General features: G+C 42.5%; 1 long non-coding RNA gene across 1 annotated transcript in view; it reads right to left on the reverse strand.

The window, feature by feature from the left end:
• Positions 1-334: 334 nt before the first annotated feature.
• LOC137498378 (uncharacterized) overlaps positions 335-18,461 on the reverse strand; it is a 43,955-nt gene continuing 25,828 nt past the window's right edge. Inside the window, exon 2 of the long non-coding RNA XR_011017767.1 lies at positions 335-1,551. This is a non-coding gene — a long non-coding RNA (uncharacterized lncRNA). The remainder of the gene's footprint in view (positions 1,552-18,461) is intronic.

The raw sequence follows: 18,461 nt of genomic DNA on the forward strand, positions 1-18,461 counted from the left end.
TCATGAGTTAGTGAAAAGTCCGTGCTTGGGCAGGAGACACCCCTGTAATGGGCTGGAGTGATGAGTGTGTAGCTATATTGTGAAAGAGGTGCTGTGGTGATGGTTGTAGTTGTAATTGGGTTGGTGGTGGTGAGTGACATTGTAAATACTGTGCACAAACACTGAGACCTGGGGGGATGATTTTATTCCCTTCCTGAAGGGAAGGGGCATTCCTCATATTAGGTAACGCCTTCTCTCTGGCCAGGAGATTTGGTGGGGTTTGGAGGTTTGCTGGATTTGGGAGATGGGTAATGGGGGAGAGATTATTGGAGATGTGAAGATTTGGCATCCTGGCTAAGGGGAGTAATCTGCTCTGTGCTTTTTATTGGAATGTACTGTGATTACATATACAGTTATTACAGATTTGATTTTACAGTTGTGATTACAAAGGTGCTAAGAAATATGAGGTGTTTATAGTCTGGGAAAGGCGTGCGGAATAATGTGGAGTGCGAGGATATGGAATAGTGAGGAGAAGTTCATAATTGAGGTAAGAAGTAGATGGAGTTCGGAGTTAGGTGGTGCGGTTCGTGGTTTTCGGGGGGGGGGGTATGGTAGCGAGGATGTGGACTCGTTAGTGGTGCTTGGGTGAGCCAGGGACAACGTCTGGATGTGGTGGGACTGGTTATAGTGCGAATAGGGGAACGGGAGTGTTCCACTCGGTGGTGCTGGCCGTTCAGGTGGTCAACTATGTGCTGGACTTCTTCGTGGCTTGGAAGATGGAGACGCACTTGAAAGGTAGTCCCGTCTACGTTCCGGATCCTGAACGCGCATTGGTTGGGGATTCCTGTTCTCTGTAGGTCTTCTGCGATGTCTTCTGGTGGGGTGCTGGTATCCACTCCGCATATAACGCAGCTATGAATGGTGCCGTTGTCCGGTATTATTGAGGGTGATGGTGGCCTTGCTGTATCATTAGTAGAAGGGCCAGTTTACTCTCCAGGTGGGTGCGGGGTTGCTTGCTGTGAAATTGGTACCGGGAGCCAGGAAGTCATGAGGGAGGATGGATGGGTCGTGACCATGGTGGTGCTAGGAGAAAGAGAGGAGATTTTTGTAGTAGAGGTAGTGGTGGTCAGATAAGTGGTAGTAGTGGTTGTTGGGGAGTAGGGGGAAGGGGGCGGTGGCTGTTGTTGCGGCGGTTCCTGTAGTGGTGCTGTCTCATGTTGAGGTGGTGTGGTGTCCATTATTTGTAATGGGATATGCTGCGGAGTCCGTTCAGTCATATAGCGGTTGGCACGGAGCGTTACACCGTTGTTTAGGATATACTGGTAATTATGGGGCGCGGAGGTGTGTAACAGTACCTCTCTGGATGGTTCCGCGCCTGCGTGTAGCCTGTCCACAATGTATATGCCATATTTGATAAGTTCTCTTTCAATTTCGAGATTAGAAAGTGAAAGAGCGAATGTCGTGGACTATGCAGGTATACATATTGATTTAGGGGAGGCCGACTGCCTTCTCGGCGTCAGGCCTATATGTTTTTTGTAGCAGGCTAGGTACGAATTAGAGATGAGGCGTCACCTGGAAAGCGAAAAAAAGAGATGTTGATGTGTAGAATTGAGTAGTCCACTCTAGGAGAAGATACCTGTAAGAGAAGGGAGAGATGAACACGGAGATATTTTATTCAAATAGTTGTTTCATACTCCCCATGAGGGGAGCAGGCCACCAGTCCAACAAAGGGACTCTTTGGCCGATTACATGAACAATAATTTGTTGTGAAATGTTGTATATGAGTGTGTGCTAATAGCACATGTTTTACGAAAGGTTAAAAAAGGTCTTCTTTTATAGAACACGTCATCAGAAATGAAAGTCTGTTTCTTGAAGTATGAAGCACTACAAACTTAACATAAGAACTGTGAACATTGATTTCTTGAAGTGAAAGAATATGGAATGAAATGATAAACATATCTGGAATTTAAATATACAGGCAATGACATAATATTTTTAACCAATTCTTGTCCAAGTGAAAAAGCCAAGTCGTCATAAGTTCTGAGAGGTCACACATACACTGAACACAAATGTAGTAAGAGATGGCGGTGGTATCGCCATTATTTCCACAAAATGTGTAAGGTGGCAATGGAAAAATCACCGGAATAAGAACCTCACTCAGAATTGTGCGATCTACAGTGGTCCATAACTTTATGTGCGTTTAGCTTTAGCTGTGGTCCAAGGTCGATTGTGGGAAGAGGTGTTTGATAAAAGGTTGGTTTTTAAGGATGGCGGTGATGAGAGGAGAAAGGCAAAGTGCTTCTAAAAGGTTCAGATGAGCTGCGGGAGACAGCATTCTGTAAATAGCAGAGATGAATAGAATATAGATGGGACAGGATTGTTGGGAATGTATAAATGTTATGTATTACTTCGAGTCTAGTTTCTGGTCTGAGGCAATAAGCCAGTCGGATGGCGTGACGGTCTAGTTTGAATATGTTGAGGTATTGGAGAAGGGAGGCAGAGTTCCAGGATAAGGATGCATATGTGATAACAGGTCGAACGAAAGCTTTGTATGTATTAATAATATGTATTGGTTTTAATCCCTAGGTTTGACCTAACAACCAGCGGAGGAGCTGAACCCTGCAGGATGCCTTTTTGTAAATCTGTTCAAAATGTATATTCCATTTTAAATTATTTTGAAAAGTGATGCCTAGGTAGATAAGAGTGGTGATTTCAGTAAGGGTTTGATCATGTAAGGTTAGGTAAATTTGGTTAGTAGGACGGCATCTACGTTTACGATTACAAAAATTACAAGTTGTGTTTTGCTTACATTGATTTTGATGTGCCAAAGATTCAGCCATTGTTCGAGCTCATTTAAGTAGGTTTGTAATCAGGATTGCAGCAATTGGTTATTAGTTCATAAAACCAGTATTGCTATGTCATCAGCAGGTTGATATAATCTGAGTGGGGGAAGAGGATGGAAAATATCGATACAAAAAAAGATATACCAAAGTGATGACAGTGGAATATCTTGTAGGACTCCTGCTTTAATAGGAAAGGTGTAGGGTACTGTATTATGGATATTGATTTGGCTGTGTGGGATTTAAGAAAGTTGGCGAGGAAACGGGTGATCGTCACAGGTAGCGGGAGGTGACGAAGTTTAAATATCAGTCCGTCGATCCATACCTTGTCAGAGGCTTTCTGAAGGTCTAGACTGATAAGGGCTGCGCAGGTTTTTGGGAGGTAAATATTTTGTGAGGGAAGCAGAGATATGAAAGAGGTGATAATGTGTGGAGTGCTGAGATGGACACCAGCTTGCAATTGAGGTATGGGATGGAGGGAGTTGAGATAGGAGTATATACGGCGTGCGATTATGGTTTCTAAGATTTTAGAATACACTGTTAGAAGGCTGACAGGACTATATGAATTTAGGAGGGATAGTAGTTTTTTAGGTTTCAAAAATAACAAAACATTAACATGTCCCCAATGGGCAGGAAGGAATCCAGTATGGAGAATGATAGTATATATTGCACTTAGGAAGAGATGTGGAGCTTAGTCGGTAAGTAATCTGATCTAGAGAAGGGGCAGTGTTCTTTTTGGTCCTGAGTACGTCTTCTATGTCTCGTACTGTAATAGGAGCACTTAGGGGATGTTAGGAATCAGGAGCAGAAGGAGGTTCAAAGCTAGGTCGAAGAGGAGGTTGATTGATATCCGCATATTCGGATATTACAGCGTGGTCAGGATGGTAGAAATGAGGGTCGGAAGAACGTGAGAAAATTACTCTATAATGATCTGCAAAAATTTCGGCCTTTACTTTAGGATCATTAGGTGAGGATTTGTTATGTATTACTTGATAATGGGGGGTAGGATTTCTTTATGTGTGTCAGTTGTTTTAATTTGGTCCAATATTTGCGAGTACCAGTTGTGTTGGATAATTTAGTACAAGTATTTCCCCAGGCTTTTCTTTTCATAGCCTTGATGAATGAACGAGCATGTCTAATGGTAGTTCTTTCTTTCGCGGAGGGTATTTGGGCCACGGGTGTGGAGGTATACCTTGTAAAATTCATGGGAATATTTTGATAGCTGGAGTGCTTTGGGTGGGTGGGGAGGTTTGGAGGGATGGGAGGTGTGGCGAAGAATATGGAGTCGTTTGGCAGTAATTAGTGTGGATTGTAATGCCTTAATTACATCATGTAATTCATGCGGTGATGTAGGTGGGTCAGTATTTCGTATTATGTCTGTTATTGTTTGACTGTATGCTACCCAGTCGGGTCGATTATACTGTCTGACAGGTGGAGGACGTCGGGTGTGTTGGTATGGATTGGTTTCTACATTTGTGACGGTTAATAGGGCAGGAACTTGGTCACTGCCGATTGAAGGTAGCATAGTGATGTCACAGTTCATTGCTAGGTTAGGGGAGAGGATTAGAATGTCAGGGGTCGTTTGTGTTATAGGGCGGGTGGAGGAGGGGAAGGGTAAGACAACACCCCAGATATCATATAAGTTGGTCGTAGATGGTTTGTTGTTGTTATGTATATGACGTAATGTTAAAATCTGCGACAATAATGTATATACTCTATTTACGATTGATGTATTCCACAAACTTGGTTGGTGGGGAAGAACCTGGAGGTATATAAATTGTTGCTAGAGCTATTATTTGACTTCCAATCATGATGTTTCTAATTAAGTTTTTAGATGGATATTCATTTAGATAATGATAATGTTACTGTGAGGGAATGGATTGATGAATACTAATAGCTACCCTTCCGCGGTCTCTGGTGGGGCGTTCGGAGTGGTAGAAAGTATGGTTTTTAATTTTGGTCTTTGTTTCTTTGTTAAAAATATTTCATTAAAAATTATGATATCTGGTTTTTGTTTATCTATCTGTAGATCAGCACCGGGCACCTGACCCTCAAAGAACATACATTATCATAATAAATTTTCATTTACTACAATAGTGGACTAGGATCAAGGGTAAAGAATGCACAGTGCATTCTTGTCCCAGAGAACGTTGCGTCCAAGAGAGTCTGGAAGATCAATCGCTCCGCTAACTGAATCTGATAGAGAATATTAGGACGTTGGAAGGGGAGAACATTCTGGAACAGCATAGTGATGAATCGCAGAATGCTCTCAGTGGATGGAGGGGGAAGAGTGGAAGAGGAAGGCGGGCTAGGGAGGTCAATGGGAGTGATAGGTAGCTCGGTTTCTGGTTGAGTGGGGGAAGGTTGAGCTTTACCCTTGCATTTAACTGAAAATGTTGGATGAGCTTCACCGCAAGTGCTGCATTTGGGTGATCCCTTATTCATGCAAGCATGTGAGGCGTGTTGACGACTACAAATTGCACATACCTGATCATGAAAGCACGGTGCAGTAGTAGGATGGTCATAGGATTGAGAATGATCGCAGCGCCTGCGCTGTGGTGCAGATGAGCGGGAGGCCCCCACAAAATGTCGCTTCGCGTAGATCAGCACACCATCCCTCAGTAGCTGGTCCAATGTTGCAGTATCCCTGGACAGGATATGCATCAGCGAGATCGGTCCGTTGGCATTCCGGATACGAATGGCCCGGAAGATTTGATGTCCCGTTTGATGACCGTTTCCCCCTATTCCAACTCCTACAAATGCCCAAGCCCCGCCAAATCTCCTGGCCAGAGAGAAGGAGTTACCTTCTAGGTGGCCCGCCCCTTCGGGAATGGGAATGAAAACATTTCCCTTGGTCCTTGTCCCTGCTGCTGGAGCTGGGCAGCGACCTCGTCCCCAGTGTAACTGCGATCAACCCCATATGCCACCACTGATAGGGTGGGGCTGGATGCGGAGGTGGTTGGTTTCACCGTAGTTGTTGAGCCAGGTTCTGTGATGCAGCATGCTTTCCAAAGTGCGCCAGTCCTATGGAGTTGACTAGGACTGTGTAAAATGGTCTAGAAGTTCTGATATTGTAGCCATCTTTGCTCCACTGAATTTCTAGATTGTATTCATGTAAGGCATTGGGCAGAAACTTGGTGATAATATGGTAGATTGCTTTTCGATGGTTGATTCTGGGTACAGATGCCTCAACTTCACCATGTAGAATGGGGCAGGTAGGCCTGTGTTTTTGGCTGTGCCACTGCGCTGTCGTACTTGGTAGGGCAGTACAGGATTTTTTTCTGCCTCTGCATAGCTTCTAATTATTGATGGCATAAATCCCAGAAACTGGTTCCCAGGTGGTAAATAGAATGTTGCTATAATATCACTCTCTTTCATGTTTAGAAGTGATATGCCGCTTGGAGATGCTTCCGGATTGGTTGACAGTGTTTTATAGATACTGCCAGTCGATGCACAAGACCTGTCATCCTCAGGAGCAATGGCGAGCTTCTTGCGATTAGTGGGACTCGAAGAATCATGGATTCAAGACTCTTTGCTTGTTTTCCTGTTTTCTCATTCATCGTGGTTTGTTGTCCTTGTGGTGGTGGTGTAGTACTTCTGGAAGCCATGAATATTGCTTTACCCGCAGATGGTAAATTTTCGACGGATGGTGCCCTGTGTTGATCTACTGCTGTATACAGGTGTCGCCTTTCGTAGCTATTGCGATACAGTACACAAGTAGCTGGAGAAGGAGTGGGGTGTTTTTTAAAAATGTGTTTCATTCCCCGCCCAAAAAGCGGGGCGGGCCCCTAGACAGTAACGCTGACTCACAGGCCAGAGATGTGATTTTGAAGAATAAAATATTATTTTTCCTTTCCTTGTGCCTATTCACCCCTTTATCCCTATTCACCCCATTTTACGGTATCTCTGATTCCACTTCTTCATTCATATCATTTATGTATATAAGAAAACATAAAGGTCCAATATACTACCTTGAGGAATTCGCCTCTCAATTATTGCAGGGTCAGGTAAAGCTTCGCCTACTCTAATTCTCTGAGATCTATTTTCTAGGAATATAGCCACCCCTTCAGTCACTCTTTTGTCTACTCCAATTGTGCTCATTTTTACCAGTAGTCTTACACGATCCAACCTATCAAATGCCTTAGACAGGTCAATCACTATACAATCCAGTTGACCTCCTGAATCCAAGATATCTGCTATGTTCTGTTGGAACGAGCTCGATAGCTGCGGTCGTTTAAAGTGCGGCCAGTATCCAGTAATCGGGAGATAGTTGGTCGAACACCACTGTCGGCAGCCCTGAAGATGGTTTTCCGTGGTTTCCCATTTTCACACAAGGCAAATGCTGGGACTGTGCCTTAATTAAGGGCACGGCTGCTTCCTTCCCATTCCTAGGCCTTTCCTATCCCATCGTCGCTATAAGACCTCTCTGTGTCGGTACGATGTAAAAAACCACTAGCAAGTGTGGGGAATTGAAGAATATTACTCAAAAAGATGATATTAATGAAATTATTCGGCCATAATGCATATGTGTCAGTGCACGGTAATGCCAAATGTAAAAAAAAAAAAAAAAAAAATCCAGTGTATAGATTTTGGTATGGTATGATATCTGAAATAAAAGAATTTAAATGTAATGTGGGTATTTTCTACTTGCTACATTCATTTTCTACAGTAACAAAGGAAGAAACTGGACCTAAAAACTGTGAAAGGAATCCCTATTTGATATCATCACAGCAAGGGATAAAGGATTTATTTGAACAAGGCTGCAAATTTACCAGATTAACGTGTGAAAGGTGACTTATGCATTAATTCTTGGGATCCATATTCAGATTACTCGTTTAACCCTCTTGGAGCCAAGAGCCGATCTGTTTGGCCGCTCCCCATCAACTGGAAGAGGCCAGAGCTCCGCCTCCACTCTACTACTGTAAAGTGCCAGGCCGTTTTCAGTGGAAATACATGTATTTTAAAATTCGCATATATCTACCGGTGTATAGCAAATACCGGCATGAAATTTTCTACATATCGACTACGTAGAATAAGAAACTGCTCCGGAGTGATATAAAGAGTCAAAGACGTTTTATTGTTGATTTATATTTGTCGATAACGTTTATTTTTAGGAAGAGAGAAATATTTTCGCACTTTCTCTCTCAATATCTACTTTGAAAAAATAATTTACGATACAAAAGAATATACATAATTATGTATAATGTATTTCTAAATACAATTCTATAGAATAACTAATTTGAACGAGAAAAATAAAAACGTAAAAAATAGAAAATCAAACGTATGTCACTAATAAAAACAAGACAATTTTACTCACCGATAAAATTTGCGTGTATGTATCGATGTTTGGCAAATACTGACAACAAATTTTCTACGTGCAGACAACACAGTATTAAAATAATTCTGAATTATTAAAATTAGTAAATAATAGTAGTTGATATTATAGTTTTTTGTTTTCAAAAAAATAGTTTCTCGTTTTCGGTTGTAGTATACACCGATTGGTACAGCTGCCCCTATTTTTTCCCGAATATATGCAACCAGCTAGGACGTAAATGCCTCTTAGTCCCATCTTGCGCAACACCTTACAGCAATGTTATGTGCAGTTAACCCGATGTAGACTTCTCCGCACAATGGAAAAATGGTACAAGAGGCAGTAAGTGAGGTCCATCTCAAAAACACTGTACCATTGTATGTAGAGCGGTGTCCAATACTCTACTAATTTTTACAAAATGTTACTATACTGTACAAACCATAAACACGCCTATAGCTGTCGGTAGAGAACTGCGCACCTGATTGGTCCAAGAGGCCATTTTCTTTTGATAGAAAGGGCGGTCGTGGTATCATAGAAAACGTGATAGGGTAAGACCAATTACAGACATGTCAATGCACCACCATTTTGTACAGTCTCATCACATCGAAATTGATAGAAACGTATTTTGCACTGTAGTTCATAATCTGTGGCACGCAAATGCTGTACAGCAGATGTGATAGCTTACGCCATGTAATTACTACCGTTAGAGCGATCAAAAAAGTCATAAAACGGGACCATAAGGCTGTAACTCATCAGTAACTTGTCGAAGCGGGAACTTCCGCTCTCCTCGTGAATACAGAGTTACAAGGATGGCGCTTGTACGTTGCAAATAGCTGCGCGGAATTACGTATGGAAGACGTACCTCGATAGGTTACTTGAAGCAGGAAGGGTTCCAACCATTCTTGAGTCATGCATTTTTAATGTAATTTTGTATTCGCCTAGGCATCGTTTACGAAGACCTTTCTGAAGTCTCCGATATTCTTCTACGGAAGTTATAATAAACAGGTATCATAAATATCGCCACATACGCACCGATTGTGAATACCACCTGAAACATAACGCTGGACTCATGCAACCAAGTAACGCGTAGAAAATGGTTGCAACTATCTGGGCGTAAGAGAGACGCGATTCTTTAGTTCACTGCGGTGTTTGCACATTCGAGTTCAGAACTTTTAACATCAACGATCAGTATCGAAGCGATAGCCTAGGTAATTCCATTAGTACAGAGCTACGAGACCAATTCTTTGTCGCCTGCAGTGGCTACATGGCAGCAATCGCAGCGAGCATACGATATGTTAGCAGGCATTTAGAGTTTGAATCTAGTTACGAGCTTTTCAATTTTATTTTTATATTATACTTGTAAGGCCATTCGTAATAAATATTTAACGTTTTTAAGTCTAAGTAATTTGCCACCTTTTGCAAAGAATGCATACATACGAAAGGAATAATAACATGCGACTTCCATATGGCAAACGACTACAGGGAATGAAGCGCAGTGCACGTGTTGTCAACATTCTGACCCACCCATTCAACCAAGCAACTGCTCACGTTCGACTCGAAGACCAACTAACAGCGGTCTACACTTCATACGTAGGGCACATGAAACAGCATATCGTCATCCTAGCAGCAACGTGTGAGCACGTACTGTACGGTTAGCACGAAAGCAAACATTATGTATTCACGGGATGATTATGTGAATATGGTACTACTTTATGGAGAAGCAAGGCAAAATGCACGGGAAGCCAGACGCTTGTATCAAGAACGATTTCCTGGACGAAGGCTGCCAACGGCAGATACATTTCGACGTGTTGAAAGACGGTTGCGTGCAACGGGGTCATTTCATACATTACCCCCCGTTCGGGATGCTCCAGTGACGTCTGGAAATAACGACGAAGCTGTTCAAAATGCAATTGCATACAACCCGCACACTAGCTCACGGGCCATAGGAAATGAACTGAACATCAGTCATGTATCTGTACTGCGAATATTGCACCGCCATAAATTCCACCCTTTCCATCAACAGCTGCACCAGGAACTTCACGGAGATGACTTTCCAAAACGGATAGAATTTTCGCAATGGATATTACAAAGAGTTGAAGCTGATGCGAATTTCTTAATGGACATTCTCTTTAGTGATGAATCCAGATTTCACAACAACGGAACTGTTAATCGTCACAACTTCCATTACTGGAGCGTTGAAAATCCTCACTGGATCAGTGGAGCTCGATTTCAGGTACAATGGGGCATCAACTTGTGGTGCGGGATACTAGGTGACAAGATAATTGGACCATATTTCATCGAAGGAAACCTCATGGGACGACGCTATCTAGAGTTTCTTCGTGAGTACCTCCCACTCTTATTGGAGGATGTGCCCCTTATGACACGGTTACGGATGTGGTTCCAGCAGGATGGAGCTCCCCCACACTGGTCGTTGGCAGTACGGAACCACTTGCATAGGACATATCCTGGACGATGGATTGGACGAGGGGGTCCGGTCACATGGCCGGCTAGATCACCTGACCTTACTCCACTCGACTTTTTCCTCTGGGGTTATTTAAAGGAAAGAGTCTATGAGCAGGAGCCTGAGAGCCCGAATCATTTACGGCGGCTCATCACGGAAGCCTGCAGGCAGATTCCACCACATATGTTGCAGCAAGCAAGAATGTCTCTCCTCCACCGTGCTCAGATGTGCATTAACGAAGCAGGTGGTCATTTTGAACATTTGCTTCATTAATCGAATGGCCATGCATAAGCCCATCGCACCGCTGTCGGTACAATCTCACTTTATTGCAAATAGCTCTTTTAAGAGTCCTTAAAAAACAAACATAGCTGAGTACCTGCAATATGAGAACTGATCATGATTTAGATTTGTCGTCAACAACACGACTCTCACGAACATCAACAACGCAATAAAAATATTCGTCGTACACAGGACTCGAACCGCCTACTAACGAACACCGGTACTCTCCTCTAACTTTTAGCAAGCTCAGCTATCACGGGTTGCTGTTTAGCGCTGTTGTGTTGCTGCTACTTCTAGTCATTCACCAATAATATTCTCTGTACAGGACGTTTCTGCGACACATAATTTTCACGATTCTTTACCATCAATCGGTATTTTATCATTAATGCTGATTTGCTTGACACGAATAAACGAATTGTGGAAAGCGTTGTAAGAGCAGACATTGTAGTGAGTAGTCAAGGTCAATATTTTTAGGTTCGACTATAATCTGCGGGTTGCATAAAACTGCGTGAATAGGGGCAGCTGTACCACCCGGTATTAGAAAAATAATTTTACAATACAACAGAATTTACAAAATTAAGAAATGTATGGCACTAAAGCCGTGATTTGCTTTGACCTACTAAGCGACCGCTGCTCAGTTCGGTACCTGCAGTTTACGAGGTGAATCATGGTCAGTGAGACGGATCCTCTCAGTAATTATTCTTGGTCTTCCAGACCGGGGTCGGCCTCTCACCGTCAGATATCCCCTCAATTGCAATCGCTTAGGGTCACTTAGATTGAGTGAACCTCGAACCAACCCTCAGGACCAGGCGAAAATTCTTGACCTGGGCGGGAATCGAACCCATGACCTCCGGGTGAGAGGTAGGCACGCTACACTTGGCCCGCGGAGACCAGGCATTTACGTAATGATAGAGGACTATATGTGACTATAAGGTTTAGCAGAGAGTAAGTGAAAAATTATTTGAAGTGTGATAGGGGCGGAGAATCAGACGGTAGGGCATGTTTAGGTCCAGGAACTTCCTTGAAGGAGACAGGAAGTTGAGGAATGTTGTCGGGTTCAGTGGGACAAATTTCCACAAAATGTTCTCCAGAGACATCATCATCATATTCGTTATCACTAGTTTCATCTATCACCATATTCAGAGTAGCTTTAGTGCTGTTTGACACAATTAAACGTCTCTTCTTTAGCTGCAGTGATTCCGCGGACCTGTCCAGTATAATTTCGTTGCTACACTCTGAACTAAATTCCCTATCGCTATCCGATAAATCATCCGCGTTAAATTCGCACTGTTCTATATACTGCATTAATTTGTTGTCATCAATACCTGCTGAAAAATTATCACGTGGACAACATGGCATTTTCCTGTCACAAATCCACTCACTGCAAGGAGCAATCCCTTACTGACCGGTTAGCGGTATTTCAAAATATAGGAAACGACTCTTGTGAAAGGTATAACACCCTCTTAGAACTGCCAAAGCAAGGCCAGGCACACAATAACGTGTAGCCTCTTTACTACATGTTGTAACAAAAGTATGCACGTCATTGTAGGTTGCCTCAAAATTATGTATATCACAGAATTTTAAGCCGGCCGATGTAATCGGCTCTGGCAACTTCCGAATGGATTGTTAACGGCCGACCAGATTGGCTCTGGCAATTTAAAGGGCGCATGCTCGCACTACCACCTGGCACCAAGAGAGTTAATGTAGAGTATCAATTGCCTACTGAACAACAGTACTATATTACAAATTTTAATAAGTTGGCTTACTTACCAACTTACTCCTTGGCACTAGATCTGGGGAGGGCAAGAGCCTCCTTGATTACTGCCCAAAATTTTCTAACCCTTGCTTTCTTTCTCCATCAATTAACTCCCACCCTCCCAAAGTCATCTTCAACAGGATTGACTCACCATGGTTTATGTAGATGTTGATTCCCATAGGGAATCAGAAATAATTGTTCCGAATGAGTAAATGTCCAATAACAGACCCTTTATATTGGTATTACCATGGTTTCCCAATGAAATTCGCCCAGTCAAAACAATCTCTTGTTGTTCATTTCTGGAAAATCTGTTCTACAGTGCAGTTTTTCAATCTCCCCATTGTTCCTTGCTATTAAAACTCCTCTATCTTTCACAGGGTCATGAATTATTCAGGATTTTTTAATATATATCTTTTTCCAATCCACAAATATTTCATATATAACAGTCCAGGCTTCTTGAACGATACATTACTAAGGTCTCACCATAGTAAAATAGGTTGACAATTAACTTTAGATTGCTAATCAGACTTCTGGTTTTGAATAATTTGTCCAGAGCTAGTTAACTGTTTTCAATATCTCAATATAGATATACTTATTACCTTTTGGCGATACATTGTTGATGCAATGAAAGCAATTTCAAATATAGGTACATCCAACAATTGACTATGTGCAATAAAGTCAGTTCTGCTTCCTTATATTATGCTAACATTGTCTATTTGTCGTTTCGATATAAAGTGAGAAATGTATTTCACTGTGTATAGCCATTTTAAAATTATATGCGTACAGACTGTTACCTCTGTTTACTATCAAACTCTGACTTACGAAGCAATTCATTAATGCTATGAACAATGAAGGTGAAAGTTTCTAGTCTGTGTGTCATCGATTCACAGGCATCAGTAATGCCAGAATCAAAGAGGGTATCTTCCCGCGTCCAGATACCAGAAAGAAGTTCTCTGATATTGATTTTGAGGATTCAATGTGGGCAGAAGTTTGTTCGACAAGGAAAGCATTCCGGGATGTAGTCAAAATCGTTCCTGGCAATACAGAGGATCCAGACTACAAACAAATGGTGGACAGAATGCCTGCTTCTTTCCAGGATTTAGACTGAAATATGAGCTTAAAGGTGCACATGTTCTCTTCATATGTGGATTAATTCCCTACCAACTCCAACATGCTGGCAGATTACTGCTGGTTATCGAAGAATGACACCTTGCAAGAGAAAAGGGACAAAACAAAGATTCTTAAAATAAGTCAACATGTACAACTGAAACCGTGGACTTGCCTGTTTACAACATATTACCAGGTTTATGAGTGACAAATTTCAGACCATTTGGCTCTATGTATACAGTTGTTATGATATGCATGACTGTCTTGTATATGCTTTTCAATATTGCAAAGAAATTGATGTGATACAGTAAAACACACTTCAGTTCCACATTCAGCATGCCTGAATTAGAAAAGATCACTATTTCTATGTTGTGCAATGACCAGAAAGTTCAAATTCACAGGCTAGGTTTCAAACGGACTAACATTTAATTCGTTCTGAAAAATGTTATTTTCTTTTTTTTTTTTTCTTTTTTTTGGTGAGTGTAGATCAGGTCATTAAACATACCAGTATCTCTGTTAATAACAGCTTGGAAGCTGGAGTGTTCCACAAAACACAAAATTATTCAAGAATAAATGCAGTACCAATCTAAAAGTTTGTACTGTACATAGCAAGCCAAGCAGTTACTGGCATTTTCAGCTGTCAGAGTATTTGGTATAATTCTAGAATTCATTATGATAGAGCAACTGGTAAACATTTTTGAAACTGATAATCTCTTTAAGTTGTCAAGCTCTGGATTTCAAATTGGAAATTCTACTTTTAAAGCAACTGACTTTCTACTTGATGACATTTTCTTCGCTTTAGAAAAAAAGAGGCTTCCTCAGATTATGTTACGTGACCTTAGCAAAGCTTTTGACTGTACGTCCCATTCAAATTTGATTAAAAATTTACATTTCTATAGAGTTAACTGGCTATGGAAATTGAGTAGACCATACAGCTAAAAGACAACTCCGGGTGTTGGGTGGTGGCAAATAATCTGACTTCCCAAGGGTGCCAACACCTTTGTACAGATGAGCTCATTTAGGTGGGGTGATGGCCCCTTCAGTGGAGTAAATGCCACTGGAAGCTAACTCATTCTGTCTCATGATGTAAAACTGAGGCAAAAGAAAGGACACCTTACTCTGGGCAGAAAGCAGGAGATACGTTGCCAGAGTTGAGAAGCAGCACTCAGAATGTTGGCAGGTTCACCGGAAAAAAATTTGAACATTAGACATTCTAGAAAGGTGCAAAATGGGACATGGCAGCTGTGCAGGAAAAATAGTGGAGTTTCAGGATCATTATACCCAACAAGGTGTTCCTTGGCACTTTGGAAGTGTGGGTGCGATCAATGATTGAGAGTAAGTTGGATAAACTAGCTTCAGTGGAGGGGGTCATGTGAGGTGAAAGGAGGAGGATAGGTTACATGGGAGAATAATGAACTCGGTCATGGAGAGAAAGAGGATAAAATAAGATCAAGATGGTTATGGTTACACTCAGTATCTAATTTTTAAAAAATATGATGAATGGAAATAAACAAGGGCACAGACTTACTTGCTAACAGAGGATTGTGGAGGCATTCAGTAAATTCTCTGAGGCTTGCAGACTGAACAATTAAAGGCATAACATTCGATAATGAAAATGAAATGGCGTGTTTCTTCTAGTGCAGGGAGTGTCCGAGGAAATGTTCGGCTCGCCAGGTGCAGGCCTTTTGATTTGACGACCATAGGCTACCTGCACATCGTGACGAGAATGAATGATGATGAAGATGACACATACATCAGCCTCCGTGCCAGTGACATTAACCAATGTTGGTTAAAATACCTGAGCCTGCCGGGAATCGAACACGGTACCCCTCTTGCTTGCCTCTTACTACTGGCTGGAGATGTTCACTTAAACCCCGGTCCCACCACTTGTGAAATGAAAACAGACATAAATATCTATTGTCAGAATGTGCAAAGCCTAAACTATAAGCTGTCTGATTGTGAACTATCCCTGCCAGACTTAAGAGAAATTGACGTGATCGGACTTACTGAAACATGGCTCTCGTGGTCTAGTGACTGTGAACTACCTCTCAGTGCTAATTACAGCATATTCCGTCATGATCGCGCTACTCTAGGTGGTGGAGTGATGCTAGCATTGAAAAGTGCGTTACCGTGTAAACGAAGGACAGATTTCGAACGGAACTGTGAGTTAGTGTGGGTGGAGCTACTCTTTCCTCGACGCCCTGTACTTGTGGGATGTTACTACAGACCACCAAACAGCCCATTCTGTGACCTTGAACAGTGCCTGGACTCAGTCATTTCAGCTCTCCCTCATGGTGAAGTAATTTTAATGGGCGACTTTAACCTGTCTATAAAGTGGTCTTCTCCAACTACCAGACTGTCAGCTAACAACTGTGACACATACTTTATAGACAGTTTTATTAATGGCCTCGGCCTGAAACAGTTTAATATGTACCCAACCCGTGGACCCAACACCCTGGACTTCATACTCTCCTCATTAGAACTTAAAATAATAACCCCAGGCAGAAACCTTTTCCTGTGCGACCACCAGTCTCTCGATGCTACATTCCTCCTTCCCCAACCCTCCTCAAAGCCTCACAGCAGGACATCCTACCGCCCTACCTACATCTGGCGCCGTGCCGACTGGCCTGCAATGTGTCGTGCCCTGGAATGCCTTCCCTGGAGTCTGCTCGAAATAGCTGACATCGAATCGGCTCTTGAGCTGCTGTACGACTGGCTGCAAGCTGCAATTAAAGACTTCGTACCTGCACAACGGGCTACTACCAGCAAACATCAACACTGGATATCACATGAGACCAGACTGATACTATTTAATAAAAAGAGAGCTTGGAGCCTGTGGAAAGACTTCCCTAACCCACACACTCACAATACTGTCGTTAAAATCCGCCGCCACGCGAGGTTTATGGTCAGAAGAGACTACAAAAGACACGTAGACACTGTCACTGAAAACGTCCGCAGCAATCCCAAGCGCTACTGGAGTCTCATCAACACATGGAGAAGGACAGAGCGGATTCCTGTCAGCGTGAACCACAACGATGCAACAGCAGACGGCGCCGATCGCAATGAACTGTTCAACAGGTATTTCTTCTCCAACTTCTCCCCTCCCTTACAAAACCAACCGCTCCCACCCGTTGGTACAGCTTCAAACAGAACCCTATCAAGCATAACTACCACACGAAGTGAAATTCATAACCTTCTTCAAATTCTTCGTACCAACAAAGCTACCGGTGCCGACATTATAGGTCCTCTTTTCCTAAAAAATACTGCCAGTACTCTTTGCGTCCCTCTATCTAAATTATTTAACAGATGTTTTGCTGCGGGCTATTTTCCTAATACCTAGAAACAAGCAAATATTGTTTCACTTCTCAAATCAGGCAACAAATTTAATGTTTCATCTTACCGACCAATTTCTATTCTCCCCACACTATCCTTTATCTTTGAAAAAATTATACACCAGCGTCTCCTTGCATTCACGTTGCCGTATATCTCAACCAAGCAGCATGGTTTTCTACCAGGTGGCTCTTGTCTAACAAACCTAGCCACTCTGCATAGCTTTGCATCACACGCCACTGCAGCTAAATCGCAGCTGGATATCTGCTACGTAGACATTTCAAAAGCTTTTGATTCTGTAGACCATTCTCTGTTGCTCCATAAACTCTCCAAACGATTTAATATACATGGCAGTCTTCTGACCCTTCTTTCTGGCTTCCTACATAACCATTGGCAGAGAGTGGTAATATCATTCACTTCATCCTCATGGTTACCAGTCACGTCCGGTGTCCCACAAGGCAGTACTCTTGGCCCCTTGCTGTTTTCTTTGTTTATGGACGATCTGCCGTCCGAACTCAACGGAACAGCCAATACCCTACTCTTTGCTGACGACTGCAAGATATTTAGGGAGATCAGGAATCCAGGAGATGCAGCTCTGCTACAGTCCTCACTTAATGCCCTCTCGAACTGGTGCCGTACTTGGAAACTTATCCCCAATCCACAAAAATGCAGCCACATGACCATAACACTACGTAAATCTCCTCTACCAACATCATATTACCTACTCGACAAGCCCATCACCGTAGCGTGACCTAGGTGTAATATTCGATACAAAATTACAATTTAAGACCCACATAGAAACATATACAACCAAGGCTATGAAATTACTAGGCATTCTCTATCGCTTCACAGAAATTTCTGACCCCATTGCTCTTCGTCACTTCTTCCTCACAATCATTCAACCTCTCCTAAACTACTGCTCTCCTATTTGGACAACAGCCTCCCCCTCCAATACTAAGCAGTTCGACAGAGCAGTATCCTTCTTTGCTGCAATTGTAAGGGACAGAAAACCCAAGCTCAGTAATCTGTCTACGCAGCAAGTATTAATGGCAATTAATATGTCACCGCTGCACATCAGGCGACAGGTAGCTGACCTGAGTTTCCTCCACGGGATCTTAAATGGGCATTACCGCTCGGAACATCTTGTCTCACTCTTCCCTCTCCGTGTTCCTTCCCGCTCCACCAGAACAAAAGACCCTCTCCACATTCCCCATACTCAGCACTCAATACTTCAACGATCTTTCCTAATCCGCCTCCAAACACTCTTTAACAATATTAACAGGAGACAGGAACTTGATATAGCATCAAAGAAAAGTGTATTCGAGAGGTGTGTAAATAGCCTCTTAAAGATAAGTTGATGTGAAGGGATTATACCGCCATCTTGACCCACGACGACTT

This window comes from Anabrus simplex, chromosome 2 (genome assembly GCF_040414725.1).
Source record: "Anabrus simplex isolate iqAnaSimp1 chromosome 2, ASM4041472v1, whole genome shotgun sequence".
NCBI classification, from domain to species: domain Eukaryota; kingdom Metazoa; phylum Arthropoda; class Insecta; order Orthoptera; family Tettigoniidae; genus Anabrus; species Anabrus simplex.